This window comes from Salvia miltiorrhiza, unplaced genomic scaffold (genome assembly GCF_028751815.1).
Source record: "Salvia miltiorrhiza cultivar Shanhuang (shh) unplaced genomic scaffold, IMPLAD_Smil_shh fragScaff_scaffold_173, whole genome shotgun sequence".
Classification (NCBI taxonomy): domain Eukaryota; kingdom Viridiplantae; phylum Streptophyta; class Magnoliopsida; order Lamiales; family Lamiaceae; genus Salvia; species Salvia miltiorrhiza.
The window spans coordinates 701,154-723,519 of NW_026651437.1; the positions used below are offsets into that span (position 1 = coordinate 701,154).

Consider the following 22,366-nt stretch of genomic DNA (forward strand, 5'->3'; position numbering starts at 1 on the left):
GAGAATCTCCACCATTTGAGGGCGCAGAGTTCTCGACCGTTTGAGCGTGCAAACTTCTCCTCTCCCGTCTGTTCTGATTGTTGGGCTTCAAGTTCTAATTCAATTCGTGAATCTCCACCGTTTAGGTTGACGTCAATTTCTATTTTTGTATAAGACGACGTCAATCCTGAATTTCTGTTGCTGAATATGGGAGATAGCTTTTGCTAGAATTTCATTTTAATTTTCTTGTGATGTCACTCTGAGATCGTCAAAAGCATCACCAGTTGAATGATTTGTAGCCTTAATATTCTTTTGCTTGAATTTCTTTTGCTTTTGCTTGAACTTTCAATATGAGAATTTGCTTTTGCTTTTGCTGAATTTTGATTTAGTCATGCCAAGCCAAATGATGCTACATTTGAATTGAACTGTATGGGAACTCTGATTTGAATTTTGATTAGTCCTGCCAAGCCAAATGATCACCCAAATGACGACGTAGAAGAATGGAAGGAAATCCATTAGAAATTTGAAGAATAAAGGCTTGAGCTTCGTAGAAGAATGGAAGGGAAAAATCAGAACACTATGGCACGAGTTTTTTAATCTGCAAATAAATTGTTTAGTACTCCAAAAACGACGTCGTTTTGAAGTTAGGTGACACGTCATTTTCCAGGTGTTCTGTCGTGATTACGTGTTAATTTCCGATCGCCACGTCATTTTTCCGATTGGGGATTTTGTGGTCGTGGAAAAAATCAGAAAAAAAGGAAAGATGATGTATTGTAGGGAAGATTTTAAAGTTGGTGTGCAATTCCAGAATTTGGTGAAAGATTGTGTATTTAGGGGCAATTAACCCTTAATCGAATAAAAAAATTTCGGTATCCAACAACAAATTCACGGTTTGACGGGCAGCTTTGGAATTTCAAATTCCAACAGGACCACCTTGCAAAAAAAGGTAACAAGCCACTGATTTCGGTCCCTGCCTCCAAGTGCACACATACACAAAATCCAAGTCGCAGACGAAAAGCAATGAAGAATCTCCACGTCACCCTCTGCTTTCATAAACTTCGTTTCATTAGCAAGGCTCAGTGAGCCGAATCCACTCAATCACTCCCACAAGTCGCGTCATTTAAATTTGGAACGGGTTCACTTTACTCTCACACTCCCCATTTCTTAAAATCCTGCACACACTCGCACGCCTCTCTCTCTCTCTCTCTCACACACACACACGGGATTATTTTCTCTCTCTAAAAAAACAAAAGAAAGAAACAACCGCCCTTGTCTGCCTGCCGAAAACGCGACTCTTTTCTCTCTCTAGACAGCGAAAAAAAGATTATTTTCGAAACGGATCCAAATAACGAAACTGACCCAAAATAATTAAAAAATAGCCCCAAATTGTTTTTAGCCCCAAAACCGAATAGGAACCCTAACCCTAGCCGCGCCCGAGAAGGAATCAGATGCGTTTAATCTCTCTTCCCCTCCACGCCTCGCTCCCTTCTCTCTGTTAGAGCCTGTATTTCTGTAGGAAGGGATTTTTATTTTTTTTGGATAGCGTTTTTGTAGGGCAAATAGGATTTAGGGTTTGTTGTTGCGGGAATGGGATGGTGCAACGGCGGCGGTAGTGGAATTGGACGGTGGACGCGATGACTGGCGGCAGATGCCAGAGGCGGAGGAAGAACATGGCCGGTGGTAGGGGCGCCCGCGCCGCCGAAACGAAGATAGTTGATTCGAATTGCGGCAGCCCTAATTTGAAGCAGGATTTTACGGAAAAGCCCTCGTATTTGTTGGAATTTACGAAACGGCCCCCGGCTTGTAGAGTTGAGCTTGATTTGTATACTCAAGCTCGCAAGGCACTCTCGTTTCGTTCCCCTTTCGATTCAGAGGACTCGCAAGTTCCTACCGCGTTTGTTTCCAGTGGGTATAGTCTGCCCAGTGGGGTGTCGCATTTGTTGAGTAGGCAATCAGACAGTAGGAAACGACACAAGAAGTTGCAGTCGAGCTCAGAGCACAAGTCCTCGACTCCAGGGAGGTCGCGGGGAAACAACTTTTGGGCTGAGAATGAGGAATATTTTCGTGAACTGAGTGCTGAGGATGTCGAGAGGCTTGAGAGGGTTTCAAGTCTTGGGTGTTCGAGTAGCGAGAAGTGTTTCTTAGTCCCATCTTTGAATAATGATGGAAGTTTGTGTTACAGATATGACATGATCAATGGGATGCTTGCAAGAGCCTGCGAGGACAGCTTGACCTTGGAAAATGGTGTTGAGTTGAACCCTACCATGAAGATTGAGCAAGAAGAGAATGGGCCTTGTGCTATGGATGTTGTTGATGGTGATGATGAAGTGGACAGAAAAGAGTTGGGAATTATTGAAGAAAGTAGTACTGAAAAAAAATTGAATAGTGAGAAAGTTACTACTTCTTTAAGTGGTGTAGAGTGGCTTTTAGGTTCCAAGAGCAAGATTTATTTGGCATCAGAGCGGCCCTCCAAGAAACGAAAGCTTTTGGGAAAAGATGCTGGGTTGGATAAGCTCCTTGTAGCACGTCCAGTTGAAGGCTTTGAGTCTGTGTGCCATTATTGTAGTTATGGTGACATGGGCGACCTCTTGAATAAGTTGATCAAGTGTTGTTCTTGTGGGATGGTGGTCCATCAGAGGTGTTATGGAGTTCTAGAAGATGTAGATAGTTCGTGGTTATGTTCATGGTGTAAATGGAAAAATACTGTGGACGTGAGCATAGAGAAACCATGTTTGCTTTGTCCGAAGCAAGGTGGTGCCCTGAAGCCTGTGCGTGAAAGAGGACTTGGAATTGAGAATGAGGAGTCTAAGGCGGAGTTCGCTCATTTATTTTGTTGCCAGTGGATGCCTGAGGTTTATCTTGATAACATTGGGACAATGGAGCCTATCATGAATATGAACGAATTGAAGGACACAAGAAGGAAGTTAATTTGTTATTTGTGCAAGGTTAAGTATGGTGCCTGTGTCCGGTGCAGTAATGGTATGTTTTGTTGCTTTCTTATGTTAGAGGCCCCTACATTTGGGTGGCAGGATGAAGATTATTTTTTATTTGTAATCTGCTGTTGTTTTATAAGTTCTTATATTAGGCCACAAAACTCGGTTATATTGTTGGTTTGCCTTGGTGATCGAATTTAATTCTATGCAATGCAGCATTTGAACATTCTCTATGGCAATCATACAAATGTGAAATTACAATGACGATACACAGCAAGTATTTATGCTACTAAATGTCACTAATTTCGTATGGTATTTTTATGTTTCTTTGCTAACATTTTGAATATGATCTTTTCGATGTTGATGAGCCCTGGCGAGTGGGGTGCTTTAAAATATCAAGATGGTGGGTTAATATTTCTCTAAGATTCTCTAAGATTTCACGACAGAAATCAGATTTCCAATAACATTGTTAGCTGCCTTCAGAGTTGTCAACTTTAAACTACTTATTAACAGGAGACCAATAGCCATTTCGTCCATTATGGAATAACATATTGACGCAGTTATCCATACTCTATTATTCCTTAATCGTTCAACGTGCATTCCCAACCTGTCACACCCTTTTGTTGCTGTATCAATTGGGGATAGCACCTTGGACTTGTAAATAACTGGAAACTATATAGACTTGAATGAGGTTTAGTCCACCTTATTGAAGTATGAAAACTACATCAAAAATTTCTGCAGCCAATGTAAGATCACTCTGTAGAGAGCTTAAGGGTTTCTAAATCTATTCCCCACAGAAAAGATCTCTGGGCAGGCTAGGTTAATTGGTAGATTTTACCATAGTTTATCTTGTAGTATCATATGCTTTCCAGAGCAATATAATACTCAACATAGCCAAGAGCTAATTAATTTATACTGGGATAGTGGTCTGACTTTCACAACCATTTTAGTAATACTTGTGTGGTTAAAGCTGAACTAGTTTAGCAATTGGCTTTGTCCTGTATAGCTGTACAATTGGAACTACAGTACAGAGTAACTCTGTGTTGTATGGACTTGCATAGCTGGTACTTCGGTTAAGGACATTGTAGGAGTTTATGTTTTATCTTTATGAAATAGTTGTCTTCTGGATAGTGATTAGGCTTATCTGTGTTAATGATTATGATTCCTTTTTCTTTATCCAGGTGTTGGTATGCTAATTAGATTTGTTTCCTTTGGTGTTTGTAGGATCTTGCAGAACATCATTCCATCCTATCTGTGCGAGGGAAGCAAGACACAGAATGGAGATATGGGGGAAGATTAGATCTGATGAGGTGTTTCTCTTTCTGGTCTTATATTATTAGTTATGAAACAAACAGTTAATCAAGCTACTATTATTAACTTCAGTGGAACTATTGACCTAATATTCATGAATGTTTTTGCTTAAATTTTGGAATTTATTATGTCCATGTGTGTGCGTTTCTTGGGTTATTGAGTTTCTGGGCTCTTCATGTTGTTATATTCAGACTTCTCCAATTCTTAGATTGGTTTTGAAATATGTGATATCTTTTAGGTTGAATTGCGTGCTTTTTGTTCAAAGCATTCTGAAGTCCAGTCTGACAGTGGCTGTCAAGATATTGGAGACATTCCATTGACAGGTGAAATTGCTTTCCATGTTACGTCAGCAATATCATTAACCTCAAAATGGTTGTAAGTTGGTTATTTACTTTGAAACAGCTGATTTGGATCTCTGCAAACTGAATGACATTGTATTGGATGGAGATGACTTGCTAGATAATAGAAGTTCTGACACTCATCCAGAAAATGGAGTTGCACTGCGTACTGCTCTTCGTTCAGCAGATAGGAATGGCAATGAGGACATTAATGCTTGCACTCCTCCCAATTTCTCTATGATTTTAAAGAAGGTATTAAAAGATTACCAAGAATAACCAAATATTTGTTGTTTACTTATTTTATTTCCCTTTTTTGGCAGATTCAGTGTGTTACTTATCCTATTTTTTATATTTTTTTCTCCAGTTAATTGATCTTGGGAAAGTCGACGCCAAAGATCTGGCCTCAGAGATTGGTGTTTCTGCCGATTCTTTAAATACAGTACTCACTGTAATATTTCAGTTATAGTGGCTGTTTCCTTTTTACTATTTTTCTGGTTTTGGTGAATGACTGAAATTGCAAAGCTGAATGCCATTATTCTTTGATTAATGTACCGAGTAGAGTCAGTTAAGATATTTCTTTTTTCAGACCAATTACTTTTGGTTGAAGTTTCCCTTGCTGGTTCTACTTCCTGCATACTTACCTTTTCCTGATCTTGTTCTTCATGCAGGAAAATCACATGGTTCCTGAGTTACAATATAAATTACTGAAATGGTTGAAGACCCATGTTCATGTTGGGAACCTACAGAAAACTTTGCAAGCGATGTTTAGATCATTTTTAGGACCAAAGCCCATGTCAGATGTAGCTGAAGGTGTTGGTGATGTTTCAGTAGAGGAGTCTGGTATTTCTGATGCTGTTCCAGTTAAATCTGTGCCGCCTCGGAGAAGAACCAAAAGCAGTGTAAGGAATGTGAAAGATGATAACTCATGCCTTTCAACAGACAAGGCTCACGATGAAACAACAGAGCGTGATACCTGCCTGTCTCTTCCTGTTGGAGAACACTCCAATGAAGTGCCAAGTGAGTCCTCGCCAGATGAGTCCAAGAAGGTATTTTTACCATTTTGTTTCACTTTGCTTGTTTGGAAATATAAGTGCAACATCCGTCATAAATTGCTGTACATTGAAGTATTTTACTATCTCTATAAAATCTTTCTCTACATCCGGTGGGTTCAATATATATGTATCCTGGGAATTTAAATATTATATTCCTGGTTCTTGGCCGGTGTGACAGAAGAATATAATTCTGTGTTTTTGTTGTGATATGTGGTCAGAGCTCTGATTTTGCTGTCTAACCTTTAATCTCGTGAAATGAAATTCTCAAAGTTCTTATGCACAATTCACTTTTATATTTTATTTAATCCTTACTTTATCTGTTTTCCTTGGCTATTATAAGGCATTTAAAAGCTACTTTCTGGTATGCAGATTTTGCTTGATCCTCAGCAACACCAAGATAATTCTGCAAATAATTCTGTTAAAATTGAAGGTCCGTTGATTGATCTTGCATTAATAGATTGTTAATTAGAATTATTGTACCATATTCAATTTAATCATTTTACTTTTCTCCATTTGGTCGTAGACTCGTAAGTTATATTGTTATAGAGATGGGTGCAATCTGTGTGCATGTTATCATCAACTTTGAATGAGACTTGTGAAATTGTACACCTTGCATACTGTAATATTAGCTGCATCAGGCTAGCCAATCCAGTTATACCACAGCTGAGAGCTGAATGTCCCTGCTGATGATGTCGTACATTATTGATACACAAAACATGATTACATGGTAACAAAACTACAAAAGCCTCCAAAAATGGTTACTTCATAAACATTATGCTAAGCTGTCAAAGAGTCTATTGTATCACCATAATGAAACTTTGAAGGATTTCTTCTTTCTTGTGGATAGTGATATCATTTACAAGCTTTATGCATCTTGAGTCTTCTTGTTTTTCATCTAGTATCTTTGCCGTTTCCTGTTTGACTGGTTTTTGTTCTTGTGATAAGAATATCATGATCATTCTTTTGTTTCTCTTTAATTGATCTACTTGAGTATACTGAGGTTCTAGACCTGTGAAACTAGCTTGATAAAAGAATGTCTTATGGAAGTTCGAGGAGAACTCGTTTACTCAACACAATACAAGCTACTGCTTTTGTCCCACTCATGGACATCTTGCATCATTCTACTTAATTTTTCAACATCTTTGGTTCCTGGAGTACCTTGTTGGGTTTTTTGTACGTATGTGCTTCTTCTGACTTTATTCTGTCATTTGACAGACAAACTTAGAGCTCTGGTGCAGTGTCTCTCTGAAGATGGTCTGGTTGGGGAGACCAAACAATCTCAGACGATGGATGCCTGTTCACTTGTCTTCAGGTAAGCTTGTATATGAGATTCCTTTTTTTTTTTCCTGTCTATTACTTATGGATGCAATATGGGGTCTTATCTAGCTTCTTGTTAGTTCTCCTTTCTGTTCTCTAAGATCAGGTTTCACAGATACTGACCTCTTTCTGCATTTGTTATGTAGAAATGGGGAAGTAAACCATGCTTCATACATCCATCCATTTATCTACAGTAAATTGATGCAGACCAAGAGTGACATGCTTGAAAAAGTTGCATTCTACCAGTCTGCAGGTAGGTTCGTGTCTGATTCTCCTTTTTTGGCCTGTCAAGTTCAGGGATTGATTACTTTCTTGGCAGTTTTAAGAGATCGGGAAGTTTCAAAGTTGAAAGCATCTTCCAGTTCAGGCCTCTGTTGTAATAATGACCTGCAAGCAACATCTTCTGATCAGACTTCTAGATGCGAGGATGAGAATCTTGATCAATTGGTTAAGGCAAGAAACCTGGGTATATTAAAAATATCTCCTGGAGATGAAGTGGAAGGAGCACTTATATATTACCAACAACGTCTTCTTTGCAATGCTGCTATGAGAAAACAAATAAGCGGTCTCTACTCTAATCTTGTTAGCATTTCTTCTATATTTTCTTTTTCTTTGGTATTTTAGTGCATATTGTGTGATTGGATCTGAATTTAAACCTTTTTAAGAGGATACTGATTATTTCCTTGCTGTTATAATCTGGCAGATGATTTGATTTCAAAGGTGGTTAGGAGTCTTCCACGAGAGTTAGACGCTGCAGGAAAACAAAAATGGGATGCTGTATTAGTTAGTCAGTACACTCATGAGCTTAGAGAAGCAAAAAAGCAGGGAAGAAAAGAACGCCGGCATAAGGAAGCTCAAGCGGTATTGGCTGCTGCAACTGCTGCAGCTGCAGCTTCCTCTAGAATATCATCACTTAGGAAAGACACCTTAGAAGATCAACACGAGGTTACATTTGTTCTAAAATTGTTTTTATTTTTGTTGTTTTGCTTTGAACTTTTTTCATATATGCGTTTTCTTTCAGGATCTTCTGAAGAATGGTTCATCAGATGTAAGACCTGGGTTCTACTCCAAGTTGAATCCTCGAGCGAAAGAGACTACTTCTAGGTCTGCTGTTGCGAGGTCTTCATCTGATATAAACTCAGATTCCGCCCGATCAGCTTCTGAGTTCTCTAAAGACCATCCTAGAACATGTGACATATGCAGACGTCCTGAGACTGCTTTGAATCCTGTTTTAGTTTGTTCAAGTTGCAAGGTTGTTGCCCTTAATGTTCTTTTGAAATTCTCATCAAAGTTTCTGCATATTTTATGAACAATCAGATATATATTACTGTTTTTGTGCCCAATTATTTTTGGATTGCAGATTACAGTTCACTTGGATTGCTATCGTAGTGTCAGAAGTGCCACTGGGCCATGGCACTGTGAATTATGTGAAGACTTGTTTTCTTCTCGGGGTTCGGGAGCTCTGGCAACAAATTCTTGGGAGAAGCCCTACTTGTTGCAGAATGTGGTTTATGTGGTGGCACAGCAGGTGCTTTTAGAAAGACAGTTGGTGGTCAATGGATACATGCCTTATGTGCTGAAGTAATTGATTCTTTCTTATATGCTGTGCTCATTATTGCTATCTGGAATTTTGGTACCTAGCATTCTTGTCAAATCTCATGTGTTCTTATTTTGTTCTTGATGTAGTGGGTGTTAGAGTCAACATACAGAAGGGGGCAAGTCAGTCCTATTGGGGGCATGGTAAGTAGCTGTCATTATACTGGCCTTTCTCATTGGTCTTTGTTCTTCCATAGTTGTAAGCAGCTCTATTTCTTTTCCAGGATAATGTCTCCAAGGGAGTTGATACTTGCACAGTCTGCCGTCGAAAACAGGGTGCTTGCCTTAAGGTGAAGACATCAGATTTATTTTATCTGTCATGCCTTCTATTTTGAAGTTGTCTTTTCTGCCGTAAGTCATTTTCCATTATTTTGCTTATCTGCAGTGTAGTTATGGTCACTGTCAGACAACATTTCATCCTACCTGTGCTAGGAGTGCTGGTTTCTACATGACTGTGAGGACTAGTGGTGACAAGTTGCAGCATAAGGCTTACTGTGAAAAGCATAGCGTTGAACAAAAAGCAAAGGTTTTACCTTTTTCCTTCTGTCCTGTAACTTCATGTGGAGGTGACTTTCATGCAATTTAACATCGATTTTTCTTCATGCAATCCTTCAGGCTGACACTCAGAAGCATGGTATGGAAGAGTTTAAGAGTCTTAAGCAAGTCAGGGTAAGTGGTAGCTGGTGCAATATTTGGGTGGTTTAATCTGCTCATCATACCTCATTCAGACTGTTATCTTTTTTAGTTGAACCAGTAGATAAGATGGTTTTTCGATGCAAGTTTGATTTTCATCTGAATTTAGCTAGATCTGATGTTTGGTCTTTCTGCATTGATTCCTATAGGTTGAATTGGAGAGATTGCGTCTTTTGTGCGAGAGAATTATAAAAAGGGAGAAATTGAAAGTAAGCTTACTGCCCTTGGAATTTTCATATTTCCACCTTTCTGCCTTGATCAATGGCCTAATCCATTAATGGAGGCACTTATGAATTGTCAATTTTATGCTGCTGTTAGCAGCTTCTCTGGAAAGTTTTTTAATAGCAAGTTCCCATCTTTGTTGCCTACTATCATTAGCTGCTAGTCAATTGACGTTCTTCTGCCTTGCAGCGTGAATTGGTTCTTTGCTCACATGATGTTCTTGCTTCAAGTCGAGACTCTGTTTTGTCTAATTTGGCTCGTCACCCATTTTACCAACCTGAAGTTAGTTCCGAATCTGCAACAACCTCCATCAAAGGTTACACTGATGGTTACAGATCAAGCAGTGAAATGATGCAAAGATCAGATGACATATCGGTCGACAGCACAGTCGCCGGTAAGAGGCGTGTTAAAATTCCCATGTCTGCGGACAACGATCAGAAAACAGATGACAGTTTCAACATCGCAAAATGTCCACTCTCTGAAACCACCGGATAGACTGTCTTTTGCTGGCAAGAAAATTCCCCAGAGACTTTCTGTTGCATCAAGGAATCTCTCGGATGACACGGAAAAACGATTGAACAATAGAAAAGTAAGTCAAGGATAAGGTTTCCATAATTCTTATTCTTGGCCTATCCTATATATTTGTGATATATGTTACATTACTCTACTTTTCAAATTAATAGGATGTGCCTTCTTGTTAACTGTTGGTGTAGCACACTGAAACCTTCGAAAAAGAGCTCATTATGACATCAGACCAAGCGTCCATGAAGAACCAGCGGCTACCAAAAGGATTCGTTTATGTTCCAATACGATGCCTATCCAAGGACAAGGAGACCGTTCCAGATGCATGCGCACGAGAATCAGACGGAACGTGATAAAAAGGTCTTGTATCGCTTGACTGTCATTTCGGATCAAAGACGTTGCATCGGCTGAGCCCTGATGCAGATCATCATCATCTCCCCTGGGACATCGATGTTACATAAGGCAAGATTATGACCCTATTTTAACAGCGAAAGGGCAGATTTGCCAGCGGAGATGATGGAAGTTTGGAACCATTGTTGTACATGCATGTCACAGTATACTGTACAGTGGGATGGGGGTGTATTTTTCCCATTGTATGTATGTCCAGCGGCTTAATTTCTCTGGCCATCTTATTTCTTTATTTTTTTTTTTCTTGTTTATCTTTTTTTAAAACTAAATTATACCCTTCCCAGTTCGAAAGGTGGCAATGGAGCTCTGCTGCTTGTAATAATTGTACAAAACCATCTGCCTATGTTCAGACTGTAAAGGCGTGTATATAGAGTATCATGATTCAAGAATCAATGCAATTTAGGCCAATTAGATTCATCGAGGCTCTGTCTCCGTCCATCAGCTATGTTTATTTTGATCTCTGTACAGTGTTCTTCAGTGATTGAATGATGTATTTATATCATTGTTATATAATTGGGTGCTACCACTAATTTTCTTGTTACTGCTAATCAATTGGAAATGGGATGTTTTATTTGAGTATTAGAATTGCAAGTATAATTTTTAGTGTGATTTAGGTTGATGTAACGATATGTTGATATTTCTTATTTGGAGCCAAGTCGTTGAGACAATCAAATATGATTTAAAAAATTCATTTGGATGATGAGCTTGTGGTTTGAAAGTATGAATATACAGTTACAACTAGCTACTTTCTCCTTCCCATTTTCATAATCTCTTATTTTTTATTTTTGGATGTCTCAATATAATTTTTGTTTTTGATTTGATAAGCATACCTCCAATGCCTGCACGCCTAGCTTACATCTTTCGCAAAATGCAGCATAATTATGCCTTCATATCTTCAGGGCCTCCACGCCTAGCTGTTTTATTCCTCCAATGCTTCGATTTGATAAACCATACCTCTTTCGTGAAATGCAAAAATATTACTAGTATGTCTTTTAGTTGCACGTGTTACTCCAAAAAAGTCATTCTTCCAATACTGTGCTCCTGGACACAAGTCTCTAACAAACAAGGAAAAGACTATCTAGATTTAAAAACAACACAAAACGAGCACAAATATAAGTTCATCACTATATACTACTAATTTAATTTTAAAAGAACAACTATAAACTAAATTAATTGTAAAAAAAGAGAACTATTATTAATAATACTCCCTTCGTCCATAAGAATTTGCACGTTTTGCCATTTTAGTTCATCTCACAGAAGTGTCAATTTTCCTTTTTTGAACGGGTCCCCTCTTCCACTAATAATACGCTCACTTAATATGTTATTAAAACTTGTGCCACAAAACAATCATGCACACTTATAGAGACATGGAGTAATCCCAAGTATAACAAATATTATGAAGAAAAGAGTTGGACTTTAATATACTACTTAAAACAAAAAATAGTTTGGGCTTAACTAATACTCCCTTCGTCCCCCGAATAACTTCTTAGTAGAGGACGACACGGATTTTAAGGAAAGTTGTTAAGTGTATTGGCAGTGGAGAAAAAATGTTATAATTAGTATTAGGCAAGTGGTGAAAATTATTTATACTTCGTATTGGGAATGATATCAAGGTTGAAACGTAAAAAATAAAATGAATAAAATCATTACTCCCTCCGTCACATTGAATCTTGTCCCGTATTCCTTTTTTGTTTGTCTATCGATCTTGTCCCGGTTCTATAAATAAACACTCCTAACTTTATCACTTTATGAATTTCTCTCTCCTACTTTATCACCTTCCTCTCTCTATGTGATCTACACACTAACACTACTAATAATCTCCTTAATATCGTGTGCCGAAAAACCAAATGGGACAAGTCCTAAGGGGACGGAGGAAGTATTAGTGATGGGGTAATGTCTCAAAATGAATAGGAAGTTATTTGAGGGAGGTCCCAAAAAGAAATATAAGAACCGTTTATTTGGAGGATGGAGAGAGTATAAGGCATATTAAAAGTGTATTCACGATATTTTCATCAACTTCGGCCCATTTTCTCAGAGAGTATTCGATGATTAAAGAAAATTTCGAAAACATATAATCTTTATACCAAATCTTTCAATGGATAAGACATTTCAGATCAAATACAAAGAAGATGCATAAAAATTGAGCAGGGTGTTTCAGTTGGGTAAATTTGATGGGAATGGATCCTCTGCTGTGCATAGCATCATGTTGTGCACAAAAACAAGAAAAAAATAAATACATAACTTAAAAAAAATACAAAAAAGAAAAATACTAAATCGCTCATTCTTCTTGTTTTTGTGCACAGCATGATGCTGTGCACATTAGAGGATCCATTCCCAAATTTGATGTCGATGATGCAGGCGGAGCACAACACGTGGAATCTGTGGAGTGGCGGAGGTGCAATGGCTTTAGCGGTGGTGGGGAGAGGAGAAGAAGAGTTGAATATATTTTGAATCTTTTCCATAAAATTTGAAAATTGTTAAAAGAAACACAAATTTTATGAATTTTACCATATTTTTAAATTATGCCTAAATTGAAAAACTAACGTACATCTGAACGACAAGAATTAAATGGATCGTCAGCCATGGATAAAAAATAAATGAGTAATGTTAAACAGCCACATTGTGGCCACCCACAATTTACCTAATAAAAAAAAAAATTATTGATTTATTTTTTAAAATAAAAATAAGATTTAGTTATTTTATCATATTCTCTACATTGTAATTATTTTTTTGGTAATTTTTTTTATTTTTATTAAAAAATAAATTTAAAAATAAAAAAAAATTTAAAAAAATAAGTACAATATAGAGAATATAGTAAAATAAATAAATTCTATTTTTTATTTTAAAAAATAATTAAATAATCAAGATTTTCCTTATTATACTAGTGTGTGGGTGGCGACAATGTGGCTGCATAGATATATTGATATATTATAGTATAAATATAACTTTGCATGATAAAAACAAAAAACTGAGAAGCAAGAACAGCAGTCAGCGTCCCATCAAAAGGTAAACTTGAATTACTAACTTCGAGTGAATGAAAATTTATTATTATTCTTACACTCTTGTATACACTTATATGAATGTAAGTTAAGAAAAAGTATGAGGTCATGCATTTGATAGTGATAAAAAGAGCGAGAAAGAGGATGAACATGAAGATGAGAATGATGATATTGAGATATATCCAATAAATTTGAATGAGAATAATGAAGAAGATGGGATCATGATGATTGGGATGATTAGAATTTTAAATATTTTACAAACCGGAGAATTTGGTTTTTCCGATAAATTTTTAGCTTTTAGTTGAATTATTTTAAGACTTTTAAACTCATACTCCCTCTGTCCACGATTTAATGTCTCATTTTGGTGTGGGCACGGAGACTAATAAAACTGAAAAATGTGAAGTGGATGAAATATAGGGTAGTTGACTAAAATGATAAAGATAGTTGATTAAAGTGATAAAGGTGTTGTGAGTGGGTTCCACTAGTGATAAAGTGTAGTAAATATAGAATATAAAAATGATAAATGTGTTTTAAGGTGGGTCCATTAGTGACAAAGGGTAGTAAATATAGGAACTGAAGAAGAGTAAAAGGGTACAAAAGCAGAATAAGACATTAAATTGTGGACGAATTTTGAAAGGCAAGTAGGGCATTAAATTGTGAACGGAGGGAGTAATTTATATATTTGTATTTCTATATGGTGTTTTTTGTTGTTTAAAATTATATGATTTTTTTTTGTGCTCGGTGTGAGGCGTGGTGTGAGGCTTACGCCTCAAAACGCCTCGAGGCTTACCGCCTCGCCTTGATGAGGCAAAACGCCTCAATCTCGCCTTGAACTTTTCACAACATTGGTGCCCATAGATGCTCCACCAAATCATCTCGAATACGAACGTGCAACGGCTATTCCGTAGGTTTTGACTTAAGCTATATAGGAGGCGAATTTCAGCGGTGCTTCGAAATGAATCCATTTGTGGAAGAGAATCAAAGATTGGCCTTTTTTTTGTTACCGTTTGATTTTTTTTTATTATTAATTGAAATTAGGTGATTAGGCCGTGACTAGCATGCGCCCAACCATTTCTTCATGCGCAGAGGGGAGATGCGGGAACGTGGGCTGGGTGCGCACCGACCTCCGCGCTCTTAGTACCTTTTTTTTTCTTTTTTGCTAAAATTATGTGTGTATTTAATGTTCTTTACAGTTATCAATTATTTTTTTTTTTGAGGAAATACCAATCCTTTTATTTTAACGAGTGAATAGAGTACTAGCAGAAACTTTATATTGTATTGTCCATTTACAATAAAGTAGTACGGAATATGAAAAACTCAATACTCTTTTCATCCTGTTACAAATATTCCACTTTTCATAATGTAATGTTTCATTATAAATGTCTCATTTTTTTCTAGCAACATATTATCTCTTTATATTTAATATTTAAATAATTTTTATCAACCTACTTTATCTATTAATTATACATAGTAATCAACAACAAATTTATTATTAAGAAAAACAGAGTTTTGCAAGTTGTGAGCCGCATAATTCATACAGAAAATCACAGTAAGCCAGTCAGAATTTTGCAAGTAGTTTAGATTAAGCCTTCGATCAGTATTAAGTTGAGATGGAGTTGGGACAAGTGATGGCAGTCTTCGGACCCAGCGTCGCCGGCGCGGTGTTCGGAGCTGGCTGGTGGTTCTGGGTGGACGCCGTCGTTTGCAGCTCCGTCAAAATCCCCTTCTTCCACTACCTTCCAGGTAACTTCGTGCGGAATTATGTTAAAGTTCGGTTTTTCAATCAATTCTGTTGCATTCATTGTTAGCTAATTTTGGTAGGGATTTTTGCTTCTTTGGCCTCTTTGATGTTCAATGGCGTGAGAAGAGAAGATATCGATTACTCGCCTTACGAAGAGGGTGAGTGGAGGTTAGTATTGCATTCCATGACATGATCAACTGTTTTCTTTATATTACTTAATTTATTAGGGATTTTGAAATTCTGTGATGTTTTATTTGAAGCTCTATGATTTTGATGTTTCTGTTGTGGAATTGATCAGGAAGACAATTAACGCAGCAAGAACATAAAAGAAAAGAACACGAAAGGAATTTACGTGGTTCGGATTTTTCAATCCTACATCCACGGAGAAGAAACGATCCACTCTATTTCACTATGAACACTCAAGAACTTTACAATTACAATTGAGAACTCTCAAACCTAGAAGAAGTGTATAGCCTACAAATCTATCAAGATTGCTATGTATCCCCACTCGCAACTAGTTTACACTAATGGAAATTCTTAAGTAACAACTCAATAACTAATCTAGGTATTTATAGAAAAAGAAATAACCGCTGAGACGGTTGAGCAACGCGCTGGCTTCTAAGTCAGAGGAAAGTCAGAGCCAGCAGAATCAAACGACAGCGGAGTCAATATGCCAGCGGAGTCAACGTCAGAGAATCAAGTCCAGAGGAATCAATGCGCCAGAGCGGAAACCATTTCTCTGGTGACAGCTGCGAATTCGGCCAGAGCGTTATAACTAACTTTATCAACCTAAAACTGAACTCTCGCATATTTACTACCTGATCCCTCAGCTATAACTAATTGTATGCGGATACTATACTCACAATTCTCCACCTTATCTAATACAATTAGAATACGCTGAGTTACCTGCATGTACCTGCACAGATTAGATATAAACCTTGCTCTCCTCAAGAGAGCTCATACCAATCAAAGAACAACACTTTTGGAACTTAACAGTTGGTAAAGATTTGGTAAGCATATCTGAAGCATTATCATCAGTGACACTTTCTCTATTATAATTCACCTTTTCAACTAAATCCCTAACAAAATGAAATCTAACATCTATATGTTTAGACCTCTCATGAAAAGATTGATGTTTAACAAGGTGAATTGCACTTTGATTATCACAAAGAATAGAGACTACCTGTTGATTAACCTAACTCAGATAGCATACCTCTTAGCCATATACCTTCTTTCCTTCTTTCACTGCTCTGTGACAGCCATGAATTCAGCTTCTGTAGTGGAAAGAGCTACTACAGATTGTAATGTAGATTTCCAGCTCACTGCTGTTCCATAAAGTGTAAATACATATCCAGATTGGGACTTCCTTGTATCTATACTTCCTGCATAATCAGAATCAGTAAAGCCAACTAGAGCTTGATTTAATCAGTGGCTCCACCTTGAAATACAATTCCTTTATTCATAGTAGCTTTAAGTATCTTAAAACTCCTTTTAATGCAAGCCAATGTGGTTTTCCTGGATTTGCCATAAATCTACTTACAAGACTAACAGCATGAGCCAAATCAGGCCGAGTACAAAGCATAGAATACATGATGCTTCCTACCACATTTGCATAAGGAATAACACTCATTCTTAAGCTCTTCACTAGTAACAGGACATTGACTACTAGACAGCTTAACATGTTGAGCTATAGGAACCTGAGCAACTTTTGCTTCATTCATATTGAATTTTAACAATACTTTCTTCAAGTAATCAGATTGAACAAGCATAAGTTTCATATTTTTCCTATCTCTCTTGATATCCATACCAAGAATTCTTCTAGCAGTCCCTAGATCTTTCATATCAAATTCAGCACTCAGTGATTGCTTTACTTTATCAATTTCAGTACTAGAACTACTAGCAATAAGCATATCATCAACATACAAGAGTAAGTAAACAACCACAGACTTAGCAACTTCTTTCAAGTATACACATCTATCATGCAATGTTCTCTTGAAACCTATACTTATCATGAATTCATCAAACCTTTTATTCCACTGTCTTGGACTTTGCTTCAGTCCATACAAAGACTTTTTCAAGAGACATACCTGACCTTCACAGCCAGCTACTTCAAATCCCTCTGGTTGATTCATGAATATAGTTTCTTCTAACTCACCATTTAGAAAAGCTGTTTTAACATCCATCTGTTGCAATTCTAAATCTCGGTGTGCAGTTAGAGCAAGTATAAGTCTAATAGAACAGTGTTTGAACAGGAGAAAAGATTTCATTAAAATCTATACCTTCTTGCTGAGAGAAACCTCTAGCAACTAACCTGGCTTTATACCTGATTACCTCTGCACCATTATGAACCTCCACCTTTTTCTTGTATAACCATCTACATGTTACACATTTCTGGTTCTTAGGTCTGTCCACCAAGATCCAAGTCTTATTTTTCAATAAAGACTCTATTTCCTCCTCCATAGCTTTGATCCATTGCTTGCTTTCAGAGCACTGAATTGCTTCTTTATAGGACTTAGGCTCTCTGTAATTTACCTCTTCAGCTACTGAGAAAGCAAAGCTAACTTGATCTGCTTCAGAGTATCTGGCTGGAGGTCTGGTAATTCTCCTAGCTCTGTCACGAGCTAGATGATAATCACTGAGATCCTCAGTGTTATCCTTTTGTTGATCATCTTCCTCCTGTTTTATACCTGTCACTTCTGATACTCTAGACATTTCATCATTAATAGGTGTGTTATCACTAGTTTTATCAGTGTTTACTTCAACTCCTTTACTAGTATACTCAGTAGTAGATTGCTCTTTTAGAGGCATTATGTTTTCTTTAAACACTACATCTCTACTGACTAGAAGTTTTCCCTTTCCAGATTCTATGCACCAGAGCCTATACCCTTTAACCCCTGTTGGATATCCCACCATAACACATTTCAATGCTCGGGGTTCCAACTTATCCTGCCTAACATGCATATATGCTAAGCATCCAAATTTTCTCAAGTTTGAGTAATCAGCAGCCCTACCAGTCCACAGTTCTTCAGGAGTTTTAAAATCAATAGCACTAGAAGGGCATCTATTTATAAGATAAGCAGCAGTGGTGACTGCTTCTCCCCAAAATTTTGGTGGCAAACCTGAGCTAGAGAGCATACACCTAACTCTCTCAAGGAGAGTTCTATTCATTCTCTCTACAACCCCATTCTGTTGGGGATTTCCAGGTACTGATTTATGTCTTTTAATTCCCCTATCTTTACAATATTCTTGAAATTTTTCAGAGGTGAATTCTAAGCCATTGTCAGTCCTTAAGCATTTCACTTACATCCTTTTCATTCTCAACAGCACTACACCACTCAACAAATTTATCAAAGGCATCAGACTTGTGTTTTAAAATGTAAACCCAGACTTTCCTAGAGAAATCATCTATTAGAGACATGAAATATACTCCTCCACCTATAGTGGTGGTTTTGGATGGACCCCACAATCACAATGAACATATTGAAGTGGTGCAGATGAGACATGTTTGCCAACAGGATATGGAAGTTTCTTGCTTTTACTTAATTCACATGCATCACAATTGTTCAGTTTTGCATCAGCAGATAAACTCAGATACCCTGTTTCTTTAGTTCAATTAATCCTTTTTCACTAACATGCCCAAGTCTTCATGCCACAATTCAATATCACAAGTGAGGCAATTTCAGACTCACCAACAATAGTTTCAGCAACTAAATGATACAAAGTCTGTTTTCTGGTTCCTTTCAAACAATTTATCTTCTTTAAGACATATATATCATTAACACATGATTTAAACTCATAGCCTTTCATTTGTAGTGATCCAAGGGATATCAAATTCCTTTTTAGACTAGGAATATATCTAACTTCAGTTAGGAGCCTTACAGAATTATCATGTAGCTTTAACTTGATTGCACCAATGCCTTTGACAGGGCAGACTTGGTTGTTTCCCCAAAACTACAGATCCCAGGTCCTTCATCTGCAAATCAACAAACCAATTCAAGTTAGGACACATATGGAAAGAACACCCTGAATCTAATATCCAATTATTCTCAGTTTTAGAAGATGTGATGTTTAAAGCTTCAGCTTCTTGGAAATTTTCAGCAAGGTCTGCAGTGTCTGATGAGCCTTTTTGAGCTTGTTTTCTTTTCCAGCTGTAGCAGTCTTTCTTGATATGCCCTGGCTTCTTGCAGTAGTGGCATTTCTTGTTTCCTTCTCATCATCCTCCTTCTTTCCTGATCCTCCCTTCTTTTCTTTGAAAGGCTTCTTGAATTTTCCTTTGTTGGACTTTGCTTTGACATTGAGGCTTTCACTTGCGGTTTCTTGCCTGCCATCAGATGCCTTTTGCAACTCCCTAGATTTCAAGGCATTCATGACTTCATCCAGGGAGATAGCAGTCTCCCTCCCATACAGCATGGCATCCCTCATGTTGTCATAGGATTTGGGCAGGGCACTAAGGAGCTGGATTGCCTTGTCTTCATCTTCTAGCTTTACATCAATATCGCCAAATTCAAACTTTATTGAATTCATCCAGTTGATCAGAGATTCTTCTCCTCTGAAACTCTAAAGGAATACAGCCTCTTCTTCAAGAAGAGCCGATTTGCCAGAGACTTAGTCATGTAGAGGCTCTCCAGTTTAGCCCATACTGCAGCTGCAGTGTCTTCTTTTGACACCTCTCTCAGCACTTTATCTCCCAGATGCAGGATGATAGTGCTATGAGCCTTCTTTTGCATTTCAGCGAATTCACCTTCCCATCTCCTTCTTTAGGTGCCTTTCTTGGGTCAGAACATCATCAAGGCCCTGTTGAATGAGAACGGCCCTCATCTTCATTCTCCACAGGGAGAAATCATTCTTCCCTGTGAATTTCTCGGTGTCGAATTTAGCAATCGACATTTGGTTGATCTCCAGTCTTGAGATTCAGCACGATGTAGTAGTGAAAAGATTGCGATCCTCCACCGATCAAGAACTCCTCCGATTCAGATTTCCTCCGATTCAAAACTCAAACAGTTGGTGTGCGTCGATCTTCCTCTTCCCACAGACGGCGCCACTTGTTGTGGAATTGATCAGAAGACAAACGCAGCAAGAACATAAAAGAAAAGAACACGAAAGGATTTACGTGGTTCGGATTTTTCAATCCTACATCCACGGAGAAGAAACGATCCACTCTATTTCACTATGAACACTCAAGAACTTTACAATTACAATTGAGAACTCTCAACCTAGAAGAAGTGTATAGCCTACAAATCTATCAAGATTGCTATGTATCCTCACTCACAACTAGTTTACAGTAATGGAAATTCTTAAGTAACAACTCAATAACTAATCTAGGTATTTATAGAAAAAGAAATAACCGCTGAGACGGTTGAGCAGTGCGCTGGCTTCTAAGTCAGAGGAAAGTCAGAGCCAGCAGAATCAAACGACAGCGGAGTCAATATGCCAGCGGAGTCAACGTCAGAGAAATCGACGCCAGAGGAATCAAGTCCAGAGGAATCAATGCGCCAGAGCGGAAACCATTTCTCTGGTGACAGCCGCGAATTCGGCCAGAGCGTTATAACTAACTTTATCAACCTAAAACTGAACTCTCGCATATTTACTACCTGATCCCTCAGCTATAAACTAATTGTATGCGGATACTATACTCACAGTTTCAATAAGAAACATAGATTGCAAAGAGTGTGCCGTTCTCACTTGGTTTCGAGTTTTTCCATTTTGTTAAGTAGAAATTGTTGAAGGTTGTAATGAAACCTAGTTTGAATTCTATTTGTTCTTGCCTTTTGTGCTAGCACGACGAAGTTTTCATGATGTTGTTTGAAGCTCAGTCTACTGAATAAAAGCCAGTTTTTTTTCGTTTCATTTTGTTAGCTAGAGATTGTTGAAGGTTTTGATGAAACCAAGTCTTAATTTATGTATTCCACAAACTTGATTATGTTTTGAAGCATGGGTTACTGAATAAAAGCCAGCGTTTTCCCATGATTTGTTCTCTCCAACTATACTTTTATTCACTATGCTTTGCTTTTAGATGTTAATGGAGATAAATAATTTGCATTTTTCTTTCTAATTTACGCCGTGTTTTATATTTCCAAGAGCCTTCTCTGATAACAAAAACAATGTGTCAAGTGCAGCTCTTAAAGAGCTTCTAATAATTTGAAGGTCGAGCAACTTGAAAACATATTGTCTTGTTTTCCTTGGTTGATGTGACTGCTCCGTCTACATCTAGTTTTTCCAGCTGTTTTAGCCTCTGAATTTGCAGGTTGAAGCTCTGGCTTTTTATTTCATATGTTGTCGCCTTTGTTTCACTGGCTGCTTCTGTCGGTTTATTAATACAAGATACGTTGTTCGGCATGGACAGGCATTGCGGGTGTTCTGCAATGTGTATTTGTGCTGATCAGGTTGAATCTGTTGACAAACTATAGGTGTAACAGTTGTTTTGATATCTGTATTTGAATTCTTTGCAGTGGCCTCCTCATTTATTGGAATAGTGTTGCTGTTGCATGCTCCACGCAGAAGCTATCACACATCGCGTATGAAATGTGTTTGGTGCGAGGATTAAGAGCTTGAGGGGATACTCGTGAGGACTTAGAAGAGCACTCTTGTTCACTTGCGATCGAGTGTCCCACTTTTTGTGCACAACATCTTTGTCTATTCTTAGTTTTCTTCTTTGTCTATGTTTTTCCTCTCTTTTTTTTTTTGGCTTAAATCAACTTGTTCTTGTTGTAAAATTCCTTTCCTTTTTAAATAAGAATCATTGAGGGAAATCTTATTATAGCCCTCTTTCATAAAAACATAAGTTATATAGTCATTTTAAGTTTAAAAGACTATAACACTTTGATTTTTTTGTACTCGATGGCGTCATCGTGTACTCCATCGAGTACTCGTGGTGCCATCGTGTACACCATCGAGTACTTCGATTATTCGATAGTGTTGTAGAAAATCTTCATTTTTTTCATTACTCAATGGTGTACACGATGGTGCCATCGAATACACCATCGAGTACTCGAAGTTTCAAAAAAGTCAAAGGGTGTTATAGTCTTTTAAGCCTAAAATGACTATATAACTTATCTATACAAATTAAGGCTGTAAAACTTATGTTTTTAACAAAAATGGCTATATGTGATAATTCCCACTTTGGAAAAAAATCATCTTAACACTTACTATTATTAATTGGCAACTATGATAATTACCATCTTGGAATTCTATGTATGTATGATGTATTACTGATTTTACTGATCGTCTTTTTGATTGAAAAAAAAATGTTATTCGC

General features: G+C 37.5%; 2 pseudogenes; both read left to right on the top strand.

The window, feature by feature from the left end:
• Positions 1–1,129: 1,129 nt before the first annotated feature.
• LOC131002696 (uncharacterized) lies at positions 1,130–10,788 on the top strand (annotated as a pseudogene).
• Positions 10,789–14,881: 4,093 nt separating this feature from the next.
• On the top strand, positions 14,882–21,860 carry LOC131002697 (uncharacterized; annotated as a pseudogene).
• Positions 21,861–22,366: the final 506 nt, after the last annotated feature.